Genomic DNA, 20,463 nt, shown 5'->3' on the forward strand with positions numbered 1-20,463 from the left:
GACCCTTGGCTTTCTTTGCTTGGACTATCCTTGTTTGCTGCCTGCCCTGAACCTTGTACCTGTATCTGGACTTTTCTCTTGCCTGTTGCTTTGTTCTTCGCTGCCCGCTGTTGCTGACCCGGACTGTTGACTTTGATTGCATTGTGTTTGTCTGTCTGTTTTGTATTTGTGTTCCACCTAGCCAGTGCAGGGACTGCCGCCCAGTTGTTCGCCACCATATTAGGGCGGATAGTGGCAAGTAGGTAGAGGACAGTGGGCGGGGCTGAGCTTAGGGCTCACTGTCTCTGTGTGTCTGGTGTCACCAGTTCCTAACACCCGGACTGTTGAATTTGATTGCATTGTGTTTGATTGTCTGTCCTGTTACTTGTTATCCACCTATTTTAGTGCAGGGATTGGCACCGTGGTTGCCCGCAGTTGCCTAGGGCTGTCTTGTGGCACGTAGGCAGGGACAGTGGGCGGGTTCAGCTTAGGGCTCACTGTTCTTGTCTTGTTTGCCTATCTTGCCAGCATCCCAGTACTAACATGTACTCAGGAAGGTAACAATTTTTTTTTTCATTCTTCACAGGCCCTAGAAGCACACTGGCATCGTGAGCAGCGTCTACATTCATTGGCTGGCTTACTCATGTGACCTCCAAAGTATAAGAAGTTGGCTTTTCCTGCTCATCGTCAGAGGCGATCTTGACGGTAGTGAGGGAGTGAGGCTGAAGCAGGGAGAGTGAGGATTTAGCTGATTCTAGGCAGGAAAGACCCCAAAAGGCCTTTTTAGGGCTACTACAATACACAGCACAGTATATTTCCACAGATTTTCTGTGAATAGGCCGGCTACCAGAGCATCTGCAGCTCATTCTCACAGACAGGAAGACATCTGCTCACTGTGAAGAATTGGCTGCAGTTAATCTATTTGCTTCTACAATCTAAGTGTTGTAAGTAGTAATGGATAGATATTGGAGTAGGGACAAGAAGCATCTTATCATATTGTAGGCAGGAAAGACCCCAAAACCCCTTCTTAGGGATACTACACAGAATAGCGTATACATCCGTAAATACCGTGCATATACTAGCAGCATATCAGCTAGTTAAATAGGCAGGCACGCAGCTTAGAATTCTCCTGCATAGACCGATGTCCGTCTATTTTGTTGTAAGTTGATTTGTCACAGGACATTTTATTTCGCTCTGCGCCTGTTAAAAAGAAAAAAATAAACACCTCTCACTTATCGCCTGCTGGCATACATAAAATTTCAGATATATACAGTGTACGTCAGGTTTGGCCTGGTCCCAGTGTGATAGCAATGGTCACAGTATTTTATTTGGCTCAAAGCCAGGTTTAAATAAAAAAAAAAAAACTTCTCAGGTATCGCCGCCTGGCATACGTAAAATTTTAGATAGATATAGTATACACCAGGCTTGGCCTAGCTCCGGTGAGGTAGCAACGGTTGCAGTTTTTTACTTGGCTCCGCAAGGTTTAAAAAAAGCAACAAAAAAAACACCTCACACGTATCGCCGCCTGGCATACATAAAATTTCAAATATATATATTGTACGCCAGGCTTGGCCTAGTTTTGGTGGGATAGCAGTGGGATCTTAGTATTTTATTTGGCTCCGCGCCAGGTTTTAAAAAAATAAAATAAAACTCTCACGTATCGCTGGCTGGCATACGTAAAATTTCAGATATATACAGACTTTATGTCAGGCTTGGCCTAGTTCTGGTGTGATAAAAAATAAAAGACTCTGCTACTTATCGGCTGCCGCCATACATCAAACTTTATAAGTATACTATATACAGTACGCCAGTATTTGCATAGCTACTTTTAAAAGGGTTATTCAGCGCTACAAAAACATGGCCACTTTCCCACTACTTATGTCTCCGGTTTGGGTGGGGTTTTGAAACTCAGTTCCATTTAAGTAAATGGAGCTTAATTGCAAACCACACCTGGACTGGAGACAACAGTGGGGGGAAAAGTGGCCATGTTTTTGTAGCGCTGGATTACCCCTTTAACTAAAAATTGTTGCAGAAAACTTTATTGTGAATAAAAAATAAAAGACTTTGCTACGTATTGTCTGCTGCCATACGTCAAACTTTATACATATGCTGCAGGCTCGGACTGGCCCACAGTGGAGCAGGGGGATCGCCCGGTGGGCCCTACCCATCGGTGGGCCCCTGAGCAGTAGGTCTGCATCCCTGTTTAGCAGCTTCAGGATGACATATAATCCACCAGTTAGCCTCATGGGACTTCACCTTTCAAGAAACTTAAGTGGACGGCTGTGCTGTTTGCATAGAGCAGGGGTGGGGACCTTCGACCCTCCAGCAGTTGCAAAACTACAACTCCCATCATGCTTGGACAGCTCCTATACACTAGAACAGGGATGGGGAACCTTCGGCCTTCCAGCTGTTGCAAAACTACAATTCCCATCATGCCTGGACAGCCGAAGGCCGAAGGCTGGCATAAAGTGTCTGACCAGTTACTAACATTGAGCGAGCATTGCCGGTCACATACACAGCACTGTGCAAAGTCGCTATAGTAATGTGAAAGGTTTGGCGCTGGGTATATCTGGTATATGTAGGGTGGGCCTCTAGGATAAAATATTCCCTGGTGGGCCCAAAGTACCCCAGTCCGACACTGATATGCTGTATGGGCTCTGTGCATGGTTGAAAAAAAAAAGACTCTGTTACGTATCTGCTGCCACCATACATCAAACTGAGCCTTCCATAAATTGAATTTGAGTCCCTCTAGGTGAACTCTTCAAAAATTGAAACTGAGACCTCTATGTTGAGCCTTCCATAAATTGAATATGATTCCCTCTAGGTAAATTCTCTAAAAAATTGCAATTGAGATCCCTGGGTTGAGTCTTGTGTCGTCCAGCCTTAATTTGGAATGGCCCATTAAGTTGGTGGTTGAGGAGGAGGAGGAAGAGGAAGAAATGAGCTGAACTTTGCACTTCATACACTTTGTTGGGTTGATAGGGCGCATAGAAATTGTCTGTCAGAGCTTGAGAATACACATGCCACTTCATGTTTTGCTGCTTTCCACCGTTGCAGATGCAAAGTCTGGGTCAATCCAGTGGCTGTTTATTTTAATAAACATTAACCTGTCAGCACTTTCAGTGGACAGCCGGCTGCGCTTATCTGTGATAATGCCCCTGGCTACGTTTAATACCCTCTCAGAGAAAACGCTGGCGGCAGAGCAGGTTAGATTCTTCTAGGCGTAGAGGTTCAGTTCCAGCCATGTGTCCAGCTTGTAGACCCAATTAGTTTAGGGCGCAGAGGGATTGGTCACGACAGTGTTACGGTCGGCCAGGTACTCCCTCAACATCCGCCGATACTTGTCCATCCTGCTCACAATTGGCCCCACAGTGCTGGAAGTTTCCCTGGGGGGGCCATGAAAGTGTACCACACCTTGGAGAGTGTTCCCCTGATGGCTCTGGACCTACTGGGTATTACAAAACACTGTCCGGAACTCTCCTCTCTGCTGCCAGCGATATTAGATGGGAAGATTTCCATCATGTTCTCAAGCTGTTCCTTTTTGTATTAAGTGAACCAATTGCTCCTCTCCCTTATCGGAATAAGAGAGGAAAAGTTATCCTTATAAGGGGGGTCGGGGATTGCGAACATTCAGTATGCTATGTTCACACTACGTAAGTGCAGCTGAAATCACGGCTGTTCTAACCGCTGCACTTACGTAGTGCTGCAGCCTGAGGGAATCCCGGACGGAGTGTATACACTTAGTATACACTCCGGCCGGGATCCCTAGCGGCATCATAGAAAACTGACATGTCAATTTTCTGCGGCTGCTATTGTGTCAGTTCACACAATAGAGTGAGCAGCTCTGGCCGCTCGCTCTATTGTGTGCAGTGGGAATTTCTGATGCCGGCGTGCATGGATGCGCCCTCATCAGAACTCTGGGGCCCGAAAGATCATTTTGCCGGTACTGCGGTCTTGGTCGGGATGATCTTTTCAGAGACCAGCCATTCCGTGACTCTTACTAAGCCAGTCTCTTATTATGTGTGCACATAGCCTAATGTTGGAAACACGTTTGTCACTGGGAAAAGCAACCCAACATTAAGTCAGCCATGTGTGCCAGAATCGGTATGATTTAGCTGCCCTCACCAGAAAGATGACTTTCCATGTCCTCCGCCCCCTCTGCGCCTTTTCTGCACTGAACAAGCTAAATGGACCCAACTTTAGTGCTACCCTCTGCAGCATATCCTACAGCCTCCTTCTCCTCTTGCTGAAATTGCTGATGGGAAGCTGACACAAGTGTGCTCTGAGTGTCAGGCTCCGTTACACCTTCTCCCATCCCGGTCTTCTCCGTACGCCACACACTCTCTCTTATAGTGAGGATAGATTCTTTGACCACACAGAGAGGGTCAGGGGTGTTCTTTCCTGACTCTCTCTCCATATGACAGCCTTTTTGTTGCTATTGTATATTCAGAGAAGCTTGATGAAGTTTAATCTCCATCTGGCTATATTGTGTAGTGTGTTCTGTTCTGGCTGTCATTTGGGACCCATATATTCTCATTGCTGGGGAAGGGGGAGGGGGGGGAGAGGCGTGGGGGGTTAGGTCACACTAGACCGCATCATGGTCAGTGGGATGTTATGCGTATTTTAGAGGTTTTTAATAGTTTGTCCCTGCATTCTGTTTAATAAAGTTTTATAATATATCATGAGTTATTTTTGAAATACAGTTCATTGTTTTTCAGCTTGTTTGTTGTTTCTGTTGATGACATATTCAGGTTATAATCAGGGATGAGCGAACCGAACCAAACTTTCAAAAAGTTTGTTACGAAGTTCGTTAAAATCGCAACGGCGTCGCAAAACTGTACTTTAATCAGAGAATAGAACAGGATACAAGGGATTATTACTCCTATAATCCTTTGTATCCTGTTTTTCTGTGAATATCAAGGTATGTGACGTCACTCCAGGAAGTGCTTGAGCCTGGCTGCAGTTTCTCATTGTGTTTCCAGACGGCAGAGAGAAAGGAGCTGTACTTTAGGCAGAGAGGGAAAACACATAGATTACATATCCAAACAAAGGATAAGTCGAGGGAGAGATAGAGAAGGAGTATATATTGTTTGTGAGAGAAGATCTAGGGAAAGCTTGATAAGCCCATACATAGAGAAAGAGGCTGAGAAATCAAGATTAAGGTAGAGAGAGGGAGAGATAGGCATCTAACTCAAAAATTGTGATATCTAGGGAGAGATAGGGAGGTAAAAAAAAGAAATAGGGAGAGAAAAGTGAGAAGAGTCACTCAGGACACGTAGCATTGAACCAGCTACTGTTCCGTGACAGAGAGGAGACGCTAGACGTTGCTGCTCTGCTGGGTGCCGTTAACCGCGTATAGCCACAAGCAAAAAAGTTTAAAAAAAACTTAAAAAAAAAAAGTTTGTTTGTTTGTGATCAGCTGTTCTAGGTGACGCTAAGTCAGCGCCCCACAAAAGCTGTTCGGTGGTGCTCTGCTGGTTGCCGTCAACCCTGTCTAGCTGCCCGCAACCAAAAAAGTAAAAAAAAAACTTAAAAAAATATAAAAAAAGTTTGTTTGTGATAAGCTGTTCTAGGTGACTAAGTCAGCGCCCCACAAAAGCTGTCCGTTTTTGCTCTGCTGGTTGCCATCAAACCCGTTTAGCCACCCGCAACCAAAAAAAGTTAAAATATTAAAAAATATAGTTTTTTTTGTGATAACCTGTACATTTCTGCTTTGCTGAGTGCTTCCAACCCACAAAGCAATAGTCACTGAAACTTTGTGCCTTCTGGCCAATAGATTATTTCTTTTTCAAAATTTACACCAACCAAAGAACTATGTCCAAGCGTCCTACTTCCAGCACTTCCCAGGCAAGGACTGCAACGTCAGGCGGTGAGGGTAGGAGAAGTGACAGCACCAGGCCTGGTGGCAGCCGGGGCAACAGGCGTGGCAGCAGGGTGCAGCTACCCCAGACACCCACGGGCCATGTAAGAACCACACAGCCTGCGGTTCTAGATTGGCTTACCCAATCCTCCAGTTCCACTGCCCAAAGCTCCCAAATGAGATTTGGCCTCAACTGGCAGAGTTTGCCTTGGCTCTGCTGTCCTGCCCAGCCAGTAGTGTGGCGTCAGAGAGGGTATTTAGTGCGGTGGGTAACATCGTAACACCGCAAAGAACGAGGCTCTCTTGCCACAGTGTGGAGATAAAGAAAGAAATTTTTGTGCAATAAGATAGATATATGGTAAGTATGTATGATTCCGTGTCTCCACCCGTATCATATAAACATAGAGAAGAAAACTAGAAAAGTAAATCACGGTAGTGGTAGACAGACTAACCAGTCTGATAGAGGGATTTTCTTTCTTTCTCCAACATACTTTTGTGGTGCCGTGGTATACTGCTACCAATTGGTTTGTTATTACTACGACCAATCAGTTTGTTATTTCCATATCTAAATAAACTCAGTCTGTTATTTGACTTAGTCTGTTTACCACTACCATGATTTACTTTTCTAGTTTTCTTCACAGTGTGGAGATGCTCACTTTTGTTAAGATGAATCGTGCCTGGATTACATCGGATTATACGACCCCCCTGCCTGATGTAAATGACTAAGTCATCAGTCACCCTTCTTGCATGGCAATCCGTGTGTCCAAGAAATTGACCTTAATATCCTAAATATGTGCCCAACGTAAAAATCCGTAATTTAACTTATTAAGTAATGTTCCCCCCTTAGACCCCAATTTTTTTTAAAAAAAATCACCTTAAATATTCCCAACTTAATTCGGATACATTTAAAAAAACAGATCCCCATTTCCAAATTTGATGCCCATGGTGTGTTGGCCATTTAACATCTCCACACCAGATTAATGCCTCACACCAGTGCACCGTCCAACCCATACCCCAAGAACAGTAACAACCCTAAAATAATCCCCACGACTATGCTTCAAAAAGTGTGGATTTCACCTTTTGTGAACTATAGCCGTGGGGTTCTATCCCTGGCACCCGTGCCAAGGAACACTACTCACCGTTTTGTGAGCGGGTACTAACTGTTCTTAAGGTATTTTGTGGATATCATGAGAGTAGTAAAATCTTGCACCGCAAATCCTGATGGGGTTCCTCTGTGTGCAAATTATTTAACGCCTCTCATGCAGTCACGCGTGGAATAAGGCTGTCTATGGGGTATATATCACGGAGGCTACTGCCCTTCAACTGTGATATAAAAAACCACCACAGTTAGTTACAGCAACAAACAGTTGCTGAAAGGCAGGTTAACTTGCCTTATTTACCCGTGCCTTTATAATGGGAGGCTTTTTTGTGTATCCCTGCTGGCTAAAATCCACAGCGCATCGTTGGCTGATTTTATGCCACCTTCAGTACTATGGGGCTGGGCGCAAATACCCAGTTCAGCGCAGAACTGCGTATGTCCGGCCGGCACCCTAGTACTGAATGCCATTTGGTGAATGGTATAAAAATGCCCTGTGGATTTTACTTAGCAGACCCGCAGCCACATGTGAAGGTACCCATAGGGTGAGGTTTTTTGGGAGTGACAAAAGCGAGGGTGGGAGGTCACTCCCATACCCCATCAGGGTTTTTTCCCCTACCCACTTTAAAAGATAAAACCAGGAAATCAATAACTTTCTGTACCCTTACTTGACCCAGAAACTTATAAATTGACCGGACTTATCCTATAAGCCACCTGGTGACAGCACTTAAAAAAGACAAAAGCATACATCCATTGGATTGGATGCTACACTCGGTTGGGACATCAAACTGGTGTTAAGAAAAAATAAAAATAAAATATATATATATATATATATATATATATATATATATATCGCCAATAGCCATAGGCCCAGATTCAACAGGTTTGACACCAGAATAGTTGCGTCAATTTGTAAAGCAAGTGCCAGTGAGGTGTCAATTTAATGAAAATTGGACACTTATTTTTGGATAATGGAACTGGGGTAGAGCCTTCTTGAATCTGTGTCCTTTCTTTACCTCATGGATTCTGTAGGTGAGGTTCTTTGTCTATTTTACCGTATCCTGCTAGACTAGGTGCAATGTTAGAGGGGGTTTTTTTTAACGTTGACTGTCCTGTGCTGAACTCTACATCAACATGTTGTCATGTTTAAAGAAAAATTTTTACAAACGTGCATATCCTTAGCTTCAAACTTCAGTTGTCTGTACTAGGTCCTTCTGGGTCCAAAAGAATACTACTCCTACTAATGCCCCCACCGTCAATTGTCTATTTGAAAACATACTAGGTGGAATCAAGAGCTGCGGAAGCTGCCATCTCAACTTGTCTGTTTTTAACAATACTGGCCTGAGAGCCATCAACTGCTGCCTTCTTCTGCTCCTCAACTGGTCTGTTTTTAATTATACTGACATTGAATCAATCAACTGCTGCCTCCTCCTCCTCAAGTAGCCTCTCCTCGATAATACTGGCCTGGAATTGATCAACTGCTGCCTCCTCCTGCTCTTTAAGTAGTCTGTTTTTAATTATACTGGCCTGGAATCGATCAACTGCCGCCTCATTCTCCTCAATTAGCCTCTCCTCCATAATACTGGCCTGGAATCGATCAACTGCTGCCTCCTCCTCCTCCTCAAGTAGCCTCTCCTCGATAATACTGGCCTGGAATCGATCAACTGCTGCCTCCTCCTCATCAAGTAGCCTCTCCTTGATAATACTGGCCTGGAATCGATCAACTGCTACCTCCTCCTGCTCCTCACGTAGTCTGTTTTTAATAATACTGGCCTGGAATTGATCAACTGCGGCCTCCTCCTCTTTAAGTAGCCTCTCCTCGATAATACTGGCCTTAAATCGATCAACTGCTGCCTCCTCAGCCTCTCCTTGATAATACTGGCCTGGAATCGATCAACTGCTGCCTCCTCCTTCTCCTCAAGTAGCCTCTCCTCAATAAAACTGGCCTGGAATTGATCAATTGCTGCCTCCTCAAGTAGCCTCTCCTCGATAATTCTGGCCTGGAATCGATCAACTGCTGCCTCCTCCTGCTCTTCAAGTAGCCTCTCCTCGATAATACTAGCCTGGAATAGATCAACTGCTGCCTCCTCCTCCTCAAGTAGCCTCTCCTGTATAATACTAGCCTGGAATCGATCAACTGCTGCCTCCTCCTCAAGTAGCCTTTCCTCAATAATACTGGACTGGAATCAATCAACTGCTGCCTCCTCCTGCTGCTCAACTTGTCTCTTCTCAACAATACTGGCCTGAGAGGCGAGCAATCTACTGCTGCCTCCTCCTGTTCCTCAACTTGTCTCTTCTCAACAATACTGGCCTGAGAGGAGAGCAATCAACTGCTGCCTCCTCCTGCTGCTCAACGTTTCTCTTCTCAACAATACTGGCCTGAGAGGCAAGCAATCTACTGCTGCCTCCTCCTGTTCCTCGACTTGTCTCTTCTCAACAATACTGGCCTGAGAGGCGAGCAATCAACTGCTGCCTCCTACTGCTGCTCAACTCTTCTCTTCTCAACAATACTGGCCTCAGAGGCAAGCAATCAACTGCTGCCTCCTCCTGTTCCTCAACTTGTCTCTTCTCAACAATACTGGCCTGAGATGCTAGCAATCAACTGCTGCCTCCTCCTGCTGCTCAACTTGTCTCTTCTCAACAATACTGGCCTGGGTGCAATCAAGTGCTGCCGCATCCTCCTTGTAAACTTTTTTTTTCAATATTTTTTGTGACTATTTTGGCACTTTTATTCACTATATGTTATTAATATTATTCCTAGTATTATTTTTATTTTTTTTCTCATTATTTTTGCACTTTTTCCCCCCCACTTTTTTCATTGTAATATTAACTGCAACTAAACGAAATTATACCCTATCACACTCCTACTATTGTAGCTGCAATTATTCAGCCGTTAGAGCAAGGTTAGTTTTCGGTTCGATTCGGACCGATCCGAACTTCACGAAAGTTCGCCGGATCGAACCGAACCGAACTTTTCAAAAGTTCGCTCATCCCTAATTTTAATAGATTGGACAATTCTGCATGCTACGATATGTAATATGTTTATTTACTTAGATCAGTGTTATCGGCGAACTATGTAAAGAGCCTACCTAAGAGCAGACTCTATCCACAGATGGCCAATCTGACAAGACAGAGGTAAGTGACTTACCCACGCCATCGGCATAAGCGATCGGGACCCCTGCACCGTGGCTGCAGCTTTTTCTGTCACTGAGTACCTTAAACGCCGCAAACGTTATATGCCGGCATTAAAGGGGTTAATGAGGCGCATCTGCCTCTCATTACCTCTGGCCCCGGACACACTGATGTGTGCGGGACCGCTCCCACTGCAGCGGTCCTGCACACATCAGAAGCCCCTCAGTCAGGAATGTATATATACATACCTACTGCACAGGGTATGTGCAGTAGGAACGTATATATACATGTTACTGACAGGAAGGGGTTAAGGACCATCTATTAATGGAAATAACATGTAATTTAAAAAATATTTTTCTGTTCATTAATGTTAAATTGGAATTATACTTTGGAAATAATAGTTATAAGATTTACCTGTAGGATTTACTAATCTGGTTATTGGAACAAGCTACTTTATAAAGTCCAACCTAACATGCTATAAAACACATCTAAGTATCTCATTCCTTGTAAACTGCCAGTGAGTCTGTTACTCATACAACTGCTATATATATATATATATATATATATATATATATATATATATATATATATTTCCCTCATACCTTAAGATCTGAACTGATGAAACCAGTTTTGTCACTTCAGAAATACATATTCCTAAAGACTTTGGAACTAGAGATGAGTGAACTTTACCAGAAAATTCTGGTTTGTACAATCGGAACATTAACCCCTTCGGGACCAGGCTAATTTTCATTTTTGCATTTTAGTTTTTTCCTCCTTGTGCTTAAAAGGCCATAGCACTTGCATTTTTACACCTACAGACCCACATGAGCCCTTATTTTTTGTGTCACTAATTGTACTTTGCAATGACAGGCTGAACTTTTGCATAAAATATGCTGTGAATTCTTTTTCTTTGGGGGGACTGTGTTTTTACGCCGTGTGTCCTATGGAAAAACTGACATGTTTTATATGTTCCTCAAGTTGTTACGATTAAAACGATATATAACATGCATAACTTTTCTTTTATCTGATGGCCTGTAAAAAATTTAAACCATAGTTAATAAATATATGTCCCTTAAAATTGCTCCCTTCCCAGGCTTATAACGCTTTTATTGCGCATATGCAACTTTATTATCGCTTTTTATTACAATTTTTCTGGATTTGATGCAACTAAAAATGCGCAATTTTGCACTTTGGGATATTTTTGCGCTTACGCCGTTTACCGTGCAAGATCAGGAATGTGATTAATTAATAGTTCGGGCGATTACGCACACGCAGCGATACCAAACATGTTTGTTTATTTATTTATTTACTTTTATTTATAACCTGGGAAAAGGGGGGTGATTCAGACTTTTATTAGGGGAGGGGGCTTTTTATTGATAACAACACTTTATTTATTTTTTTTACACATATACTAGAAGCCCCCCTGGGGGACTTTTAGAATATACACTTTGATCTCTCATTTAGATCTTTGCTGTATAGTTATACAGCAAAGATCAATGAGATCGGCACTCGTTTGCTTTCGGCTGCTGCAGCAGAAAACAAACGAGTGCCAAAGGAACGGCGCCATCTTGGAGAGGTCCCCGGCCGGCTTCAACGTCCCGGAGGAGCGATCTCCCCCACTAGACACCACGGAACGGCTGAATCCGGCAATCGGAGACAACTGCCTCCAAATATCTAATTAGCGGGCACAGCGATCGGACCGCGCGGCCCCGCTCTGAACACCCGCACCCGCACGAGGACGTACAGTTACGTCCTTGTGCGGGAAAGGGTTAAACGAACTGCATTAAAACAGCTAAACAATCGCAGCTAGTGGGAATATAGGGGCTCTATTGCTATGAAAACTGCCTCAAAATTGCAAGTTTTCCACTGCAAAAAAAGTTTTTATGTCCCATTGATTTTAATGGGAAAAGTTTCAAAGCCATGCTTAAAATAAAGTGACATGTCACCTCTTAGGAGCTCTTGTGCTTATTCCAGTCATGCATTAAAAAGTGCTTTTGCAGCAAAACCACGCTGATAAAAGGCATCAAAAGTAGAGACGAGCAAAGAAGCCGGAAACTTGTTTTGCAAGCTTGGCAAATTTTGGGTCAAATAAAAAAGCCAAACTTTACTAGCTACAGTACTGGGACTATGACAGAACAACACATTTGTTAATGCCTGTTCTTGTAAAAGTGTCAAAAAGTGGAAAATCACAATTAAAAAAAAAAAAAAATCAGCAAGTCAATCATACAATTTCCACTGTGGACATCGGTGGAGCAGCAGCAAAATATCATTTTCTCCCAGGAAGGCAGTGGACATTGGTGGAGCAGGACTTTCTTCGACCCTGAGAGGCCTGGGACAGACATCCGCATGTGGCAGTGAAAACACTTGGACTCTCTTTGACCCTCAGGGGCCTGGGACAGACATTCGAACCTGGCAGTGGAAGCACTTGAACTCTCTTTAACCCTGAGGGGCCTGGCACAGACAGTTGAGCTTAGTAACTGTAGCGGGGATTTTCTTTTTCCCTTAAAATATTGGAGAAATGAAAGAAAGCCCCAATTTTTAGACCCCCCTAGAACCTTTAAAAAAAATAAATAAATAAAACATGTCAAGTGAAATTAATGTAATTCGACAGTTAAGCTGAATGGGCCATCCAACTTCTAAAAAATGAAAATTTAAACCTAGTCTATTGGGATACACTAAAATAGACCATAAAATCCCCTCAGCAAAAGAGGAATACATTTCCAGAAAAAAAAAACAGATTCAAGATGGCTTTACACAGATTGTATTAAACAAAAGAGTGGTAATTTTAGATTTTCACACTGTAGTGTATTTTATTAATAAAAAAGAAAAAAAAAGGTCAAAATAATGTGTTCAAAAACCTTGCTGGGCCTCTGGCTTTTTCCAAGACACACATACATATCAACACCAGGTTATTGTTTCGACAAAGTGCAAGACGGAACCCACGCATGCATCTCTTGGAGTGTTAAAGCTGTCTACAGCTTAACCCCTTGCCACATATGGATGTACCGGCACGTCCAAATCTGCAGCCAGTCCCTGCAGATGGACATGCCAGTACGTCCTCTGGATGACAGGGGCGCAGGAGCTGTCAGTGATAGCCGGGCACCCGCCGCAACTGCCGAGATCCGGGCCGTGCCCGGATCTAGGCAGTTAACCCCTTAGTGACCGCCGATATGGTGGTCATTAATGGGCCGGTGCTGCAGCTGCATTTCATCTCCCCGCACCGTGAATCCACGGCGGGAGGAGATGAAATAAGTCAAATCAGACCCCAGATCAGCCCCCCTAGTAGGCTGGTCACTAACCCCCCTCCCCCGGCGGCCATTAGATCCAAGATGGCCGCCGCCATCGCTGTGAACAGACTATGTCTGTTCACAGCGATGGAAATGTAAAAATAAATTAAAGACCCATGCTCTCCGGCACCGGAGGTAGTGGAGAGCATGGGGTAGTGATCGGGGACCCCCCTGTGGGGTCCCGGTACAAGCGATCAGCGGTATATACTATATACCGCTGATCGCTTGTGCCATGTGCTGCCCAGCACTTTTTATACCCTGCCACCATAAATGATTGGTGACAGGGGATAAAAAGTGTTAGTGTCCGTCCCCCAAGTCACCCCCCTGTCCCCCAGTCACCCTCCCTTCCCATTATACTCACCTGATCCAGGGAGGTCCTTCCTCCTCGGCGTCCAGGCTGGTTCTGAAGTGCGCATTCGCCCCAGAACCAGTCAACTCTGAAAATTTAAAGTGACAGAGACCAATTTGGTCTCTGTCACTAAACTATGATTACTGTGATAGAAAACATCACAGTAATCATAGTAATATAGTTAAAATGAATGTGTAAAAGTGCAAAAAGTGAAAAACATACAAAAAAATAAAACACACACTTTTTATTATAGTAATAATTGCAGTTTACTCACAAATTACCCCTAAACCCCCCAGATTACCCGTAACCACCGCAGGTTGCCCGTAACTGCCCCAGGTTGTCCGCAATCACGCCAGATTGCACGTAACCCCCAGATTACACGTAACCACCACACGTTGCCGGTAACAACCGCACGTTACCCGTAACCACCGCACGTTGCCCGTAACCACCGCACTTTGCCAGTGACCCCCTCCAGATTGTCCGTAATCACCCCAAATTACATGTACCCACCCCAGATTACTTATAAGCACTTAAGTTTATCCGTAAAAATCCCAGATTGTCTGTTGCACATAACCACCCCAGGCTGCCCGTAATCATGCCAGATTACATGTAACCCCCCAGATTGCACACAACCACCGCACGTTGCCTCTGACAACCGCACGTTGCCTCTGACCACCGCATGTTGCCTCTGACCACCGCACGTTGCCACTGACCACCGCACGTTGCCACTGACCACCACACGTTGCCACTGACAACCGCACCTTGCCACTGACCACCGCCCGTCGCCTCTAACCAACGCACGCTGCCTCTAACCACCCCAAATTGCCAATGACCCCCTCCAGATTGCCCGTAACCACGCCAGATTACAGATACCCACCTCAGATTACCTATAAGCACTTCAGTTTATCCGTAACCACCCCAGATTGCCCGTAACCACCCCAGATTGTCCGTAACCACCCCAGATTGTCCGTAATCACCCCACGTTGCCCGTAACCACCCCATGTTTCCCGTAACCACAGCAGGTTGCCTGTAACCACCCCAGATTGCCTGTAAGCACCCCAGGTTGTCTGTAACCACAGCAGGTTGTCAGTATCCACCCAAGGTTGCCCGTAACCACCCCAGGTTGCCCGTAACCATCCCAGGTTGCCCGTAACCACCCCAGGTTGCCTGTGACCACCCCATGTTGACCGTATCCACCCCAGGTTGCCCGTAACCACCCCAGGTTGCCCGTAACCACCCCAGGTTGCCTGTAACCACCCCAATTTTCCGTAAACACCCCAGGTTGCCTGTGACCACCCCATGTTGACCGTATCCACCCCAGATTACCTGTAACCACCCCAGGTTGTCCGTTTCCACCCCAGATTACCCGTAACCACCCCAGGTTGCCCGTAACCACCTCCAGATTACCCGGAACCAATCCACCCCAATTTGGTCTCTGTCACTAAACTATGATTACTGTGATAGAAAACATCACAGTAATCATAGTAATATAGTGAAAATGAATGTGTAAAAGTGCAAAAAGTGAAAAACATACAAAAAAATAAAACACACACTTTTTATTATAGTAATAATTGCAGTTTACTCACAAATTACCCCTAAACCCCCCAGATTACCCGTAACCACCACAGGTTGCCCGTAACTGCCCCAGGTTGTCCGTAATCACGCCAGATTGCACGTAACCCCCCAGATAACACGTAACCACCACACGTTGCCGGTAACAACCGCACGTTACCCGTAACCACCGCACGTTGCCCATAACCACCGCACTTTGCCAGTGACCCCCTCCAGATTGTCCGTAATCACCCCAAATTACATGTACCCACCCCAGATTACTTATAAGCACTTAAGTTTATCCGTAAAAATCCCAGATTGTCTGTTGCACATAACCACCCCAGGCTGCCCGTAATCATGCCAGATTACATGTAACCCACCAGATTGCACACAACCACCACACGTTGCCTCTGACAACCGCACGTTGCCTCTGACCACCGCACGTTGCCTCTGACCACCGCACGTTGCCTCTGACCACCGCACGTTGCCACTGATCACTGCACTTTGCCAATGACCACCGCACGTTGCCACTGACCACCACACGTTGCCACTGACAACCGCACCTTGCCACTGACCACCGCCCGTCGCCTCTAACCAACGCACGCTGCCTCTAACCACCCCAAATTGCCAATGACCCCCTCCAGATTGCCCGTAACCACGCCAGATTATAGATACCCACCTCAGATTACCTATAAGCACTTCAGTTTATCCGTAACCACCCCAGATTGCCCGTAACCACCCCAGATTGTCCGTAACCACCCCAGATTGTCCGTAGTCACCCCACGTTGCCCGTAACCACCCCATGTTTCCCGTAACCACAGCAGGTTGCCTGTAACCACCCCAGATTGCCTGTAAGCACCCCAGGTTGTCTGTAACCACAGCAGGTTGTCAGTATCCACCCAAGGTTGCCCGTAACCACCCCAGGTTGCCCTTAACCACCCCAGGTTGCCCGTAACCACCCCAGGTTGCCCGTAAACACCCCAGGTTGCCTGTGACCATCCCATGTTGACCGTATCCACCCCAGGTTGCCCGTAACCACCCCAGGTTGCCCGTAACCACCCCAGGTTGCCTGTAACCACCCCAATTTTCCGTAAACACCCCAGGTTGCCTGTGACCACCCCATGTTGACCGTATCCACCCCAGATTACCTGTAACCACCCCAGGTTGTCCGTTTTCACCACAGATTACCCGTAACCACCCCAGGTTGCCCGTAACCACCTCCAGATTACCCGGAACCACCCCAGACTCTCCATAACCACCCCACATTACCTGTAACCTCATTTTTTTATTTTGTTTTAGTAACTGTGCTATTCTAATAACTATTACTAGCTGTCGTTTTGCTCCAGCAAATTGGCGCTCCTTCCCTTCTGAGCCCCGCTGTGTGCCCATACAGTGGTAATACCCACATATGGGGTACTGTTATACTCAGGAGAACCTGTGTTACAGATTTTGGGATACATTTTTTCTCCTGTTCCTTGTGAAAGTTAGAAATTTCAAACTAAACCAACATATTATTGGAAAAATTTGAGTTTTTCATTTTTACTGGCCAATTTTGAATACTTTCCTCCAATACCTGTGGGGTCAAAATGGTCACCACACCCCAAGATTAATTCTTTGAGGGGTGCACTTTCCAAAATGGGCTGACTTATAGGGGGGGGGGTTTCACTCCACTGGCACTACAGGGGCACTGCAAACGCACCTGGCGCTCAGAAACTTCTTCAGCAAAATCTGCACTGAAAATGCTAATTGGCGCTCCTTCCCTTCTGAGCCCTGCTGTGTGCCCATACAATGGTTTATGCCCACGCATGGGGTACCGTTCTGCTCAGGAGAACCTGCGTTATAGATTTTGGGGTGAACTTTCTCTCCTGTTTCTCGAGAAATTGAGAAATTTCAAACTAAAGAATATATTATTGGAAAAATTAGCGTTTTTCATTTTTACTGTCTACTTTTGAATACTTTCCTCTAATACCTGTGGGGTCAAAATGGTCACCAAACCCCAAAAGGAATTCGCTGAGGGGTGCACTTTCCAAAATGGGGTGACTTATGGCGAGAATTTTACTCCGCTGGCACTACAGGGGCACTGCAAACGCACCTGGTGCTCAGAAACTTCTTCAGCAAAATCTGCATTGAAAAGGCTAATTGGCGCTTCTTTCCTTCTGAGCCCCGCTGTGTGCCCATACAGTGGTTTATGCCCACATATGGGGTACTGTTGTACTCAGGAGAACCTGCGTTACAAATTTTGTGGTACTTTTTTTTTCTTGTTCCTTGTGAAATTAAGAAATTTCAAACTAAACGAACATATTGGAAAAATTTGAGTTTTTTATTTTTACTGTCTAATTTTGAATACTTTCCTCTAATACCTATGGGGTCAAAATGCTCACCACACCCTGAATTCTTTGAGGGGTGCAGTTTCCAAAATGGGGTGACTTATGGCAGGATTTTACTCCGCTAGCACTACAGGGGCACTGCAAACGCACCTGGCGCTCAGAAACCTTTTCAGCAAAATCAACATTAAAAAAGCTAATTGGCGCTCCTTCCGTTGTGAGCCCTGCTGTGTGCCCATACAGTGGTTAATGCCCACATATGAGGTACCTTTTTACTCAGGAGAACCTTCTGTACAAATTTTTTTTTTGGGGTGGGGGGTACCTTTTTTCTCTTGTTCCTCGTGAAATTGAGAAATTTCAAACTAAACTAACATATTAATGGAAAAATTTGAGTTTTTAATTTTTACTGTCTAATTTTGAATACTTTCCTCTAATACCTGTGGGGTCAAAATGCTCATCCTACCCCAAGATGAATTCTTTGAGGGGTGTAATTTCCACAATGGGGTGACTTTTTTGGGGGGTTCTATTCTGCTGACACTACAGGGGCGCTGCAAACACACCTGGGGCTCAGAAACTTCTTCAGCAAAATCTGCATTGGAAATGCTAATTGGCGCTCCTTTCCTTTTGAGTCCCGCTGTGTGCCCAAATTCTTGGGTGCTTTTTCTCACATGTTTCTTTTGAAAATGAGAAACTTTAATCTAAACGTATATATTATTTGAACATTTTTAATTTCCATTTTTTTACGGCCTAATGGTGAATACTTTGCTCCAGCCCCTGTAGAGTTAAAATGCTCATTATACCCCAAAATTAATTCTTTAAGGTGTGTAGTTTTTAAAATGGGGTCACTTATGGGGTTTCCAGTATAAAAGCCCCCTAAATCAACTTAAAAATAGAACTGGTCCCTAAAAAAATCAGTTTTGGAAACTTTCACGAAAATGTGGAAATTTGCTGATAAATTTCTAAGCCACGTAACACCCTAAAAAAGTAAAATATGTTTATGAAATGAAGCCAGAATAAAGAGGACATATTGGTAATGTGACTTAGTAACTAATTTATGTGATACGACTTTCTTTTTTTAGAAGCAGAGAATTTTAAAGTTCATAAAATGCTAATTTTTTTAAATTTTTCATGATATTTTGATGTTTTTCACAAAAACACACAGTAGTAGTGACCAAATTTTGCCACTAATATAAAATGCCATATGTGACAAAAAAACATCTCAGAATCGCTAGCATACGTTAAAGCATCACTGAGCTATAAGCGTATAAAGTGAGACAGGTCAGATTTTGAAAAATGAGCCTGGTCATTAAGGCCCAAATAGGTATAGTCTTGAGGGGGTTAAAGTGATACTGTCACCCCCTTTTTGCATTATGACTGCTCTTCACAGGTGTAAAGGGTAAATTTTGCAGTTTTCCTACCTTATTTTCTATCATACGTCATGGTGTTTGTATGAAAATAGATACACACAAACCGATATATTTCAATTTTCTTTATCCAAAAAAGTTTTTAAGGATACAAAGGCACAATGGTATATTCACCCAACACACGTGCTGAAAGTTCAGATGCGGTATGTAAGAACAAAGTCCTTTTTTAAAGCTTTTTCAAAGCTCTGAGAGCTGTCATCTTCATGAAGGTGAATGGCGTTGCGGAAGCAGACGCCGGATTCTGCAATATATACTCCATTTTCTCAAGCATCACGTAATCATGCCCACCACCAGTGTAAAAAGCTATGAAGCATCGCGAGACTTCCCTGGCTACGGATACAAAAGAATACATGATAAAATACATTCAAGATATATATGAAAAATATCATAAACACATTTTCACATTTTCAGCCACATTAACAGTGGCAACAAGATTTAGGCTTCATTGTATCCACTAAGTAAACTGAGCTACAAAAACGCACTAAAACCGCATACTTCATTTAAAGGGGTAGTGCGGTGCTCAGCAATTATTCACAGAATAACACACATTACAAAGTTATACAACTTTGTAATGTATGCTATGTCTGTCAATCGCTCCCCTTCCCGTGTACCCGGAAGTGTGGTGCTCTATACATACCTGATCCGTGTCGACCGACACCGTCCGCCATCTTCTTCAAAGACGTCATCTTCGGGAGGCTGGCTCCCGCTCCTGCCGGCCCCCCTCTGCAGTGTCATCAGCTGCTCAGCTGCGATTGGCTGAGAATACCTGTGCTCAGCCAATCGTGGCTGAGCACAGTTATGACGTGGCACAGGAGGGCCAGCAGGAGCGGGTCGGCCGGCCTCCCGAAGATGACGTCTTTAAAGAAAATGGCGGACAGGGTCGGTCGACACGGATCAGGTATGTATAGCGTATAACTTTGTAATGTGTGTTATTCTGTGAATAATTGCTGAGCGCCGCACTACCCCTTTAAGCCTCCCGGGTTCAGCGTTCCCAGACACTGGATCCAGAACGCTTCCTTTTGCAATAGTCTAGTTGTCATGACTGGAGGCAGTGGATCCGCGTAACCTACTAAACACAAGCGATGGTGTTTAGGCTGCACCAGGGAGCGAGGTCTAAGGGGCCGCTGGTCTTCACCAGAGCCCGCCGCAAGGCAGGATGGGCTTGCTGTGGCAGGCGACCCCCAGGTAGCTACCCCTGGCACGACTTGCTTGTGTTGGTGGCAAGGATAGTTAACCCTTAGAGAACCGGGCCAATTTAAATTTTTGCATTTTCGTTTATTCCTCCTTGTGCTTAAAAGGCCATAGCACTTGCATTTTTTCACCTAAAAACCCACATGAGCCCTTATTTTTTGCGCCACTAATTGTTGTCGTCAAGTTGTTACGATTACAATATGTAATATGTAATATGTAACATATATAACTTTTATTTTATTTGATGGCTTTAAAAAAATTCAAACCATT

The sequence above is a fragment of the Dendropsophus ebraccatus genome, chromosome 9 (assembly GCF_027789765.1).
Source record: "Dendropsophus ebraccatus isolate aDenEbr1 chromosome 9, aDenEbr1.pat, whole genome shotgun sequence".
Lineage (NCBI taxonomy): Eukaryota > Metazoa > Chordata > Amphibia > Anura > Hylidae > Dendropsophus > Dendropsophus ebraccatus.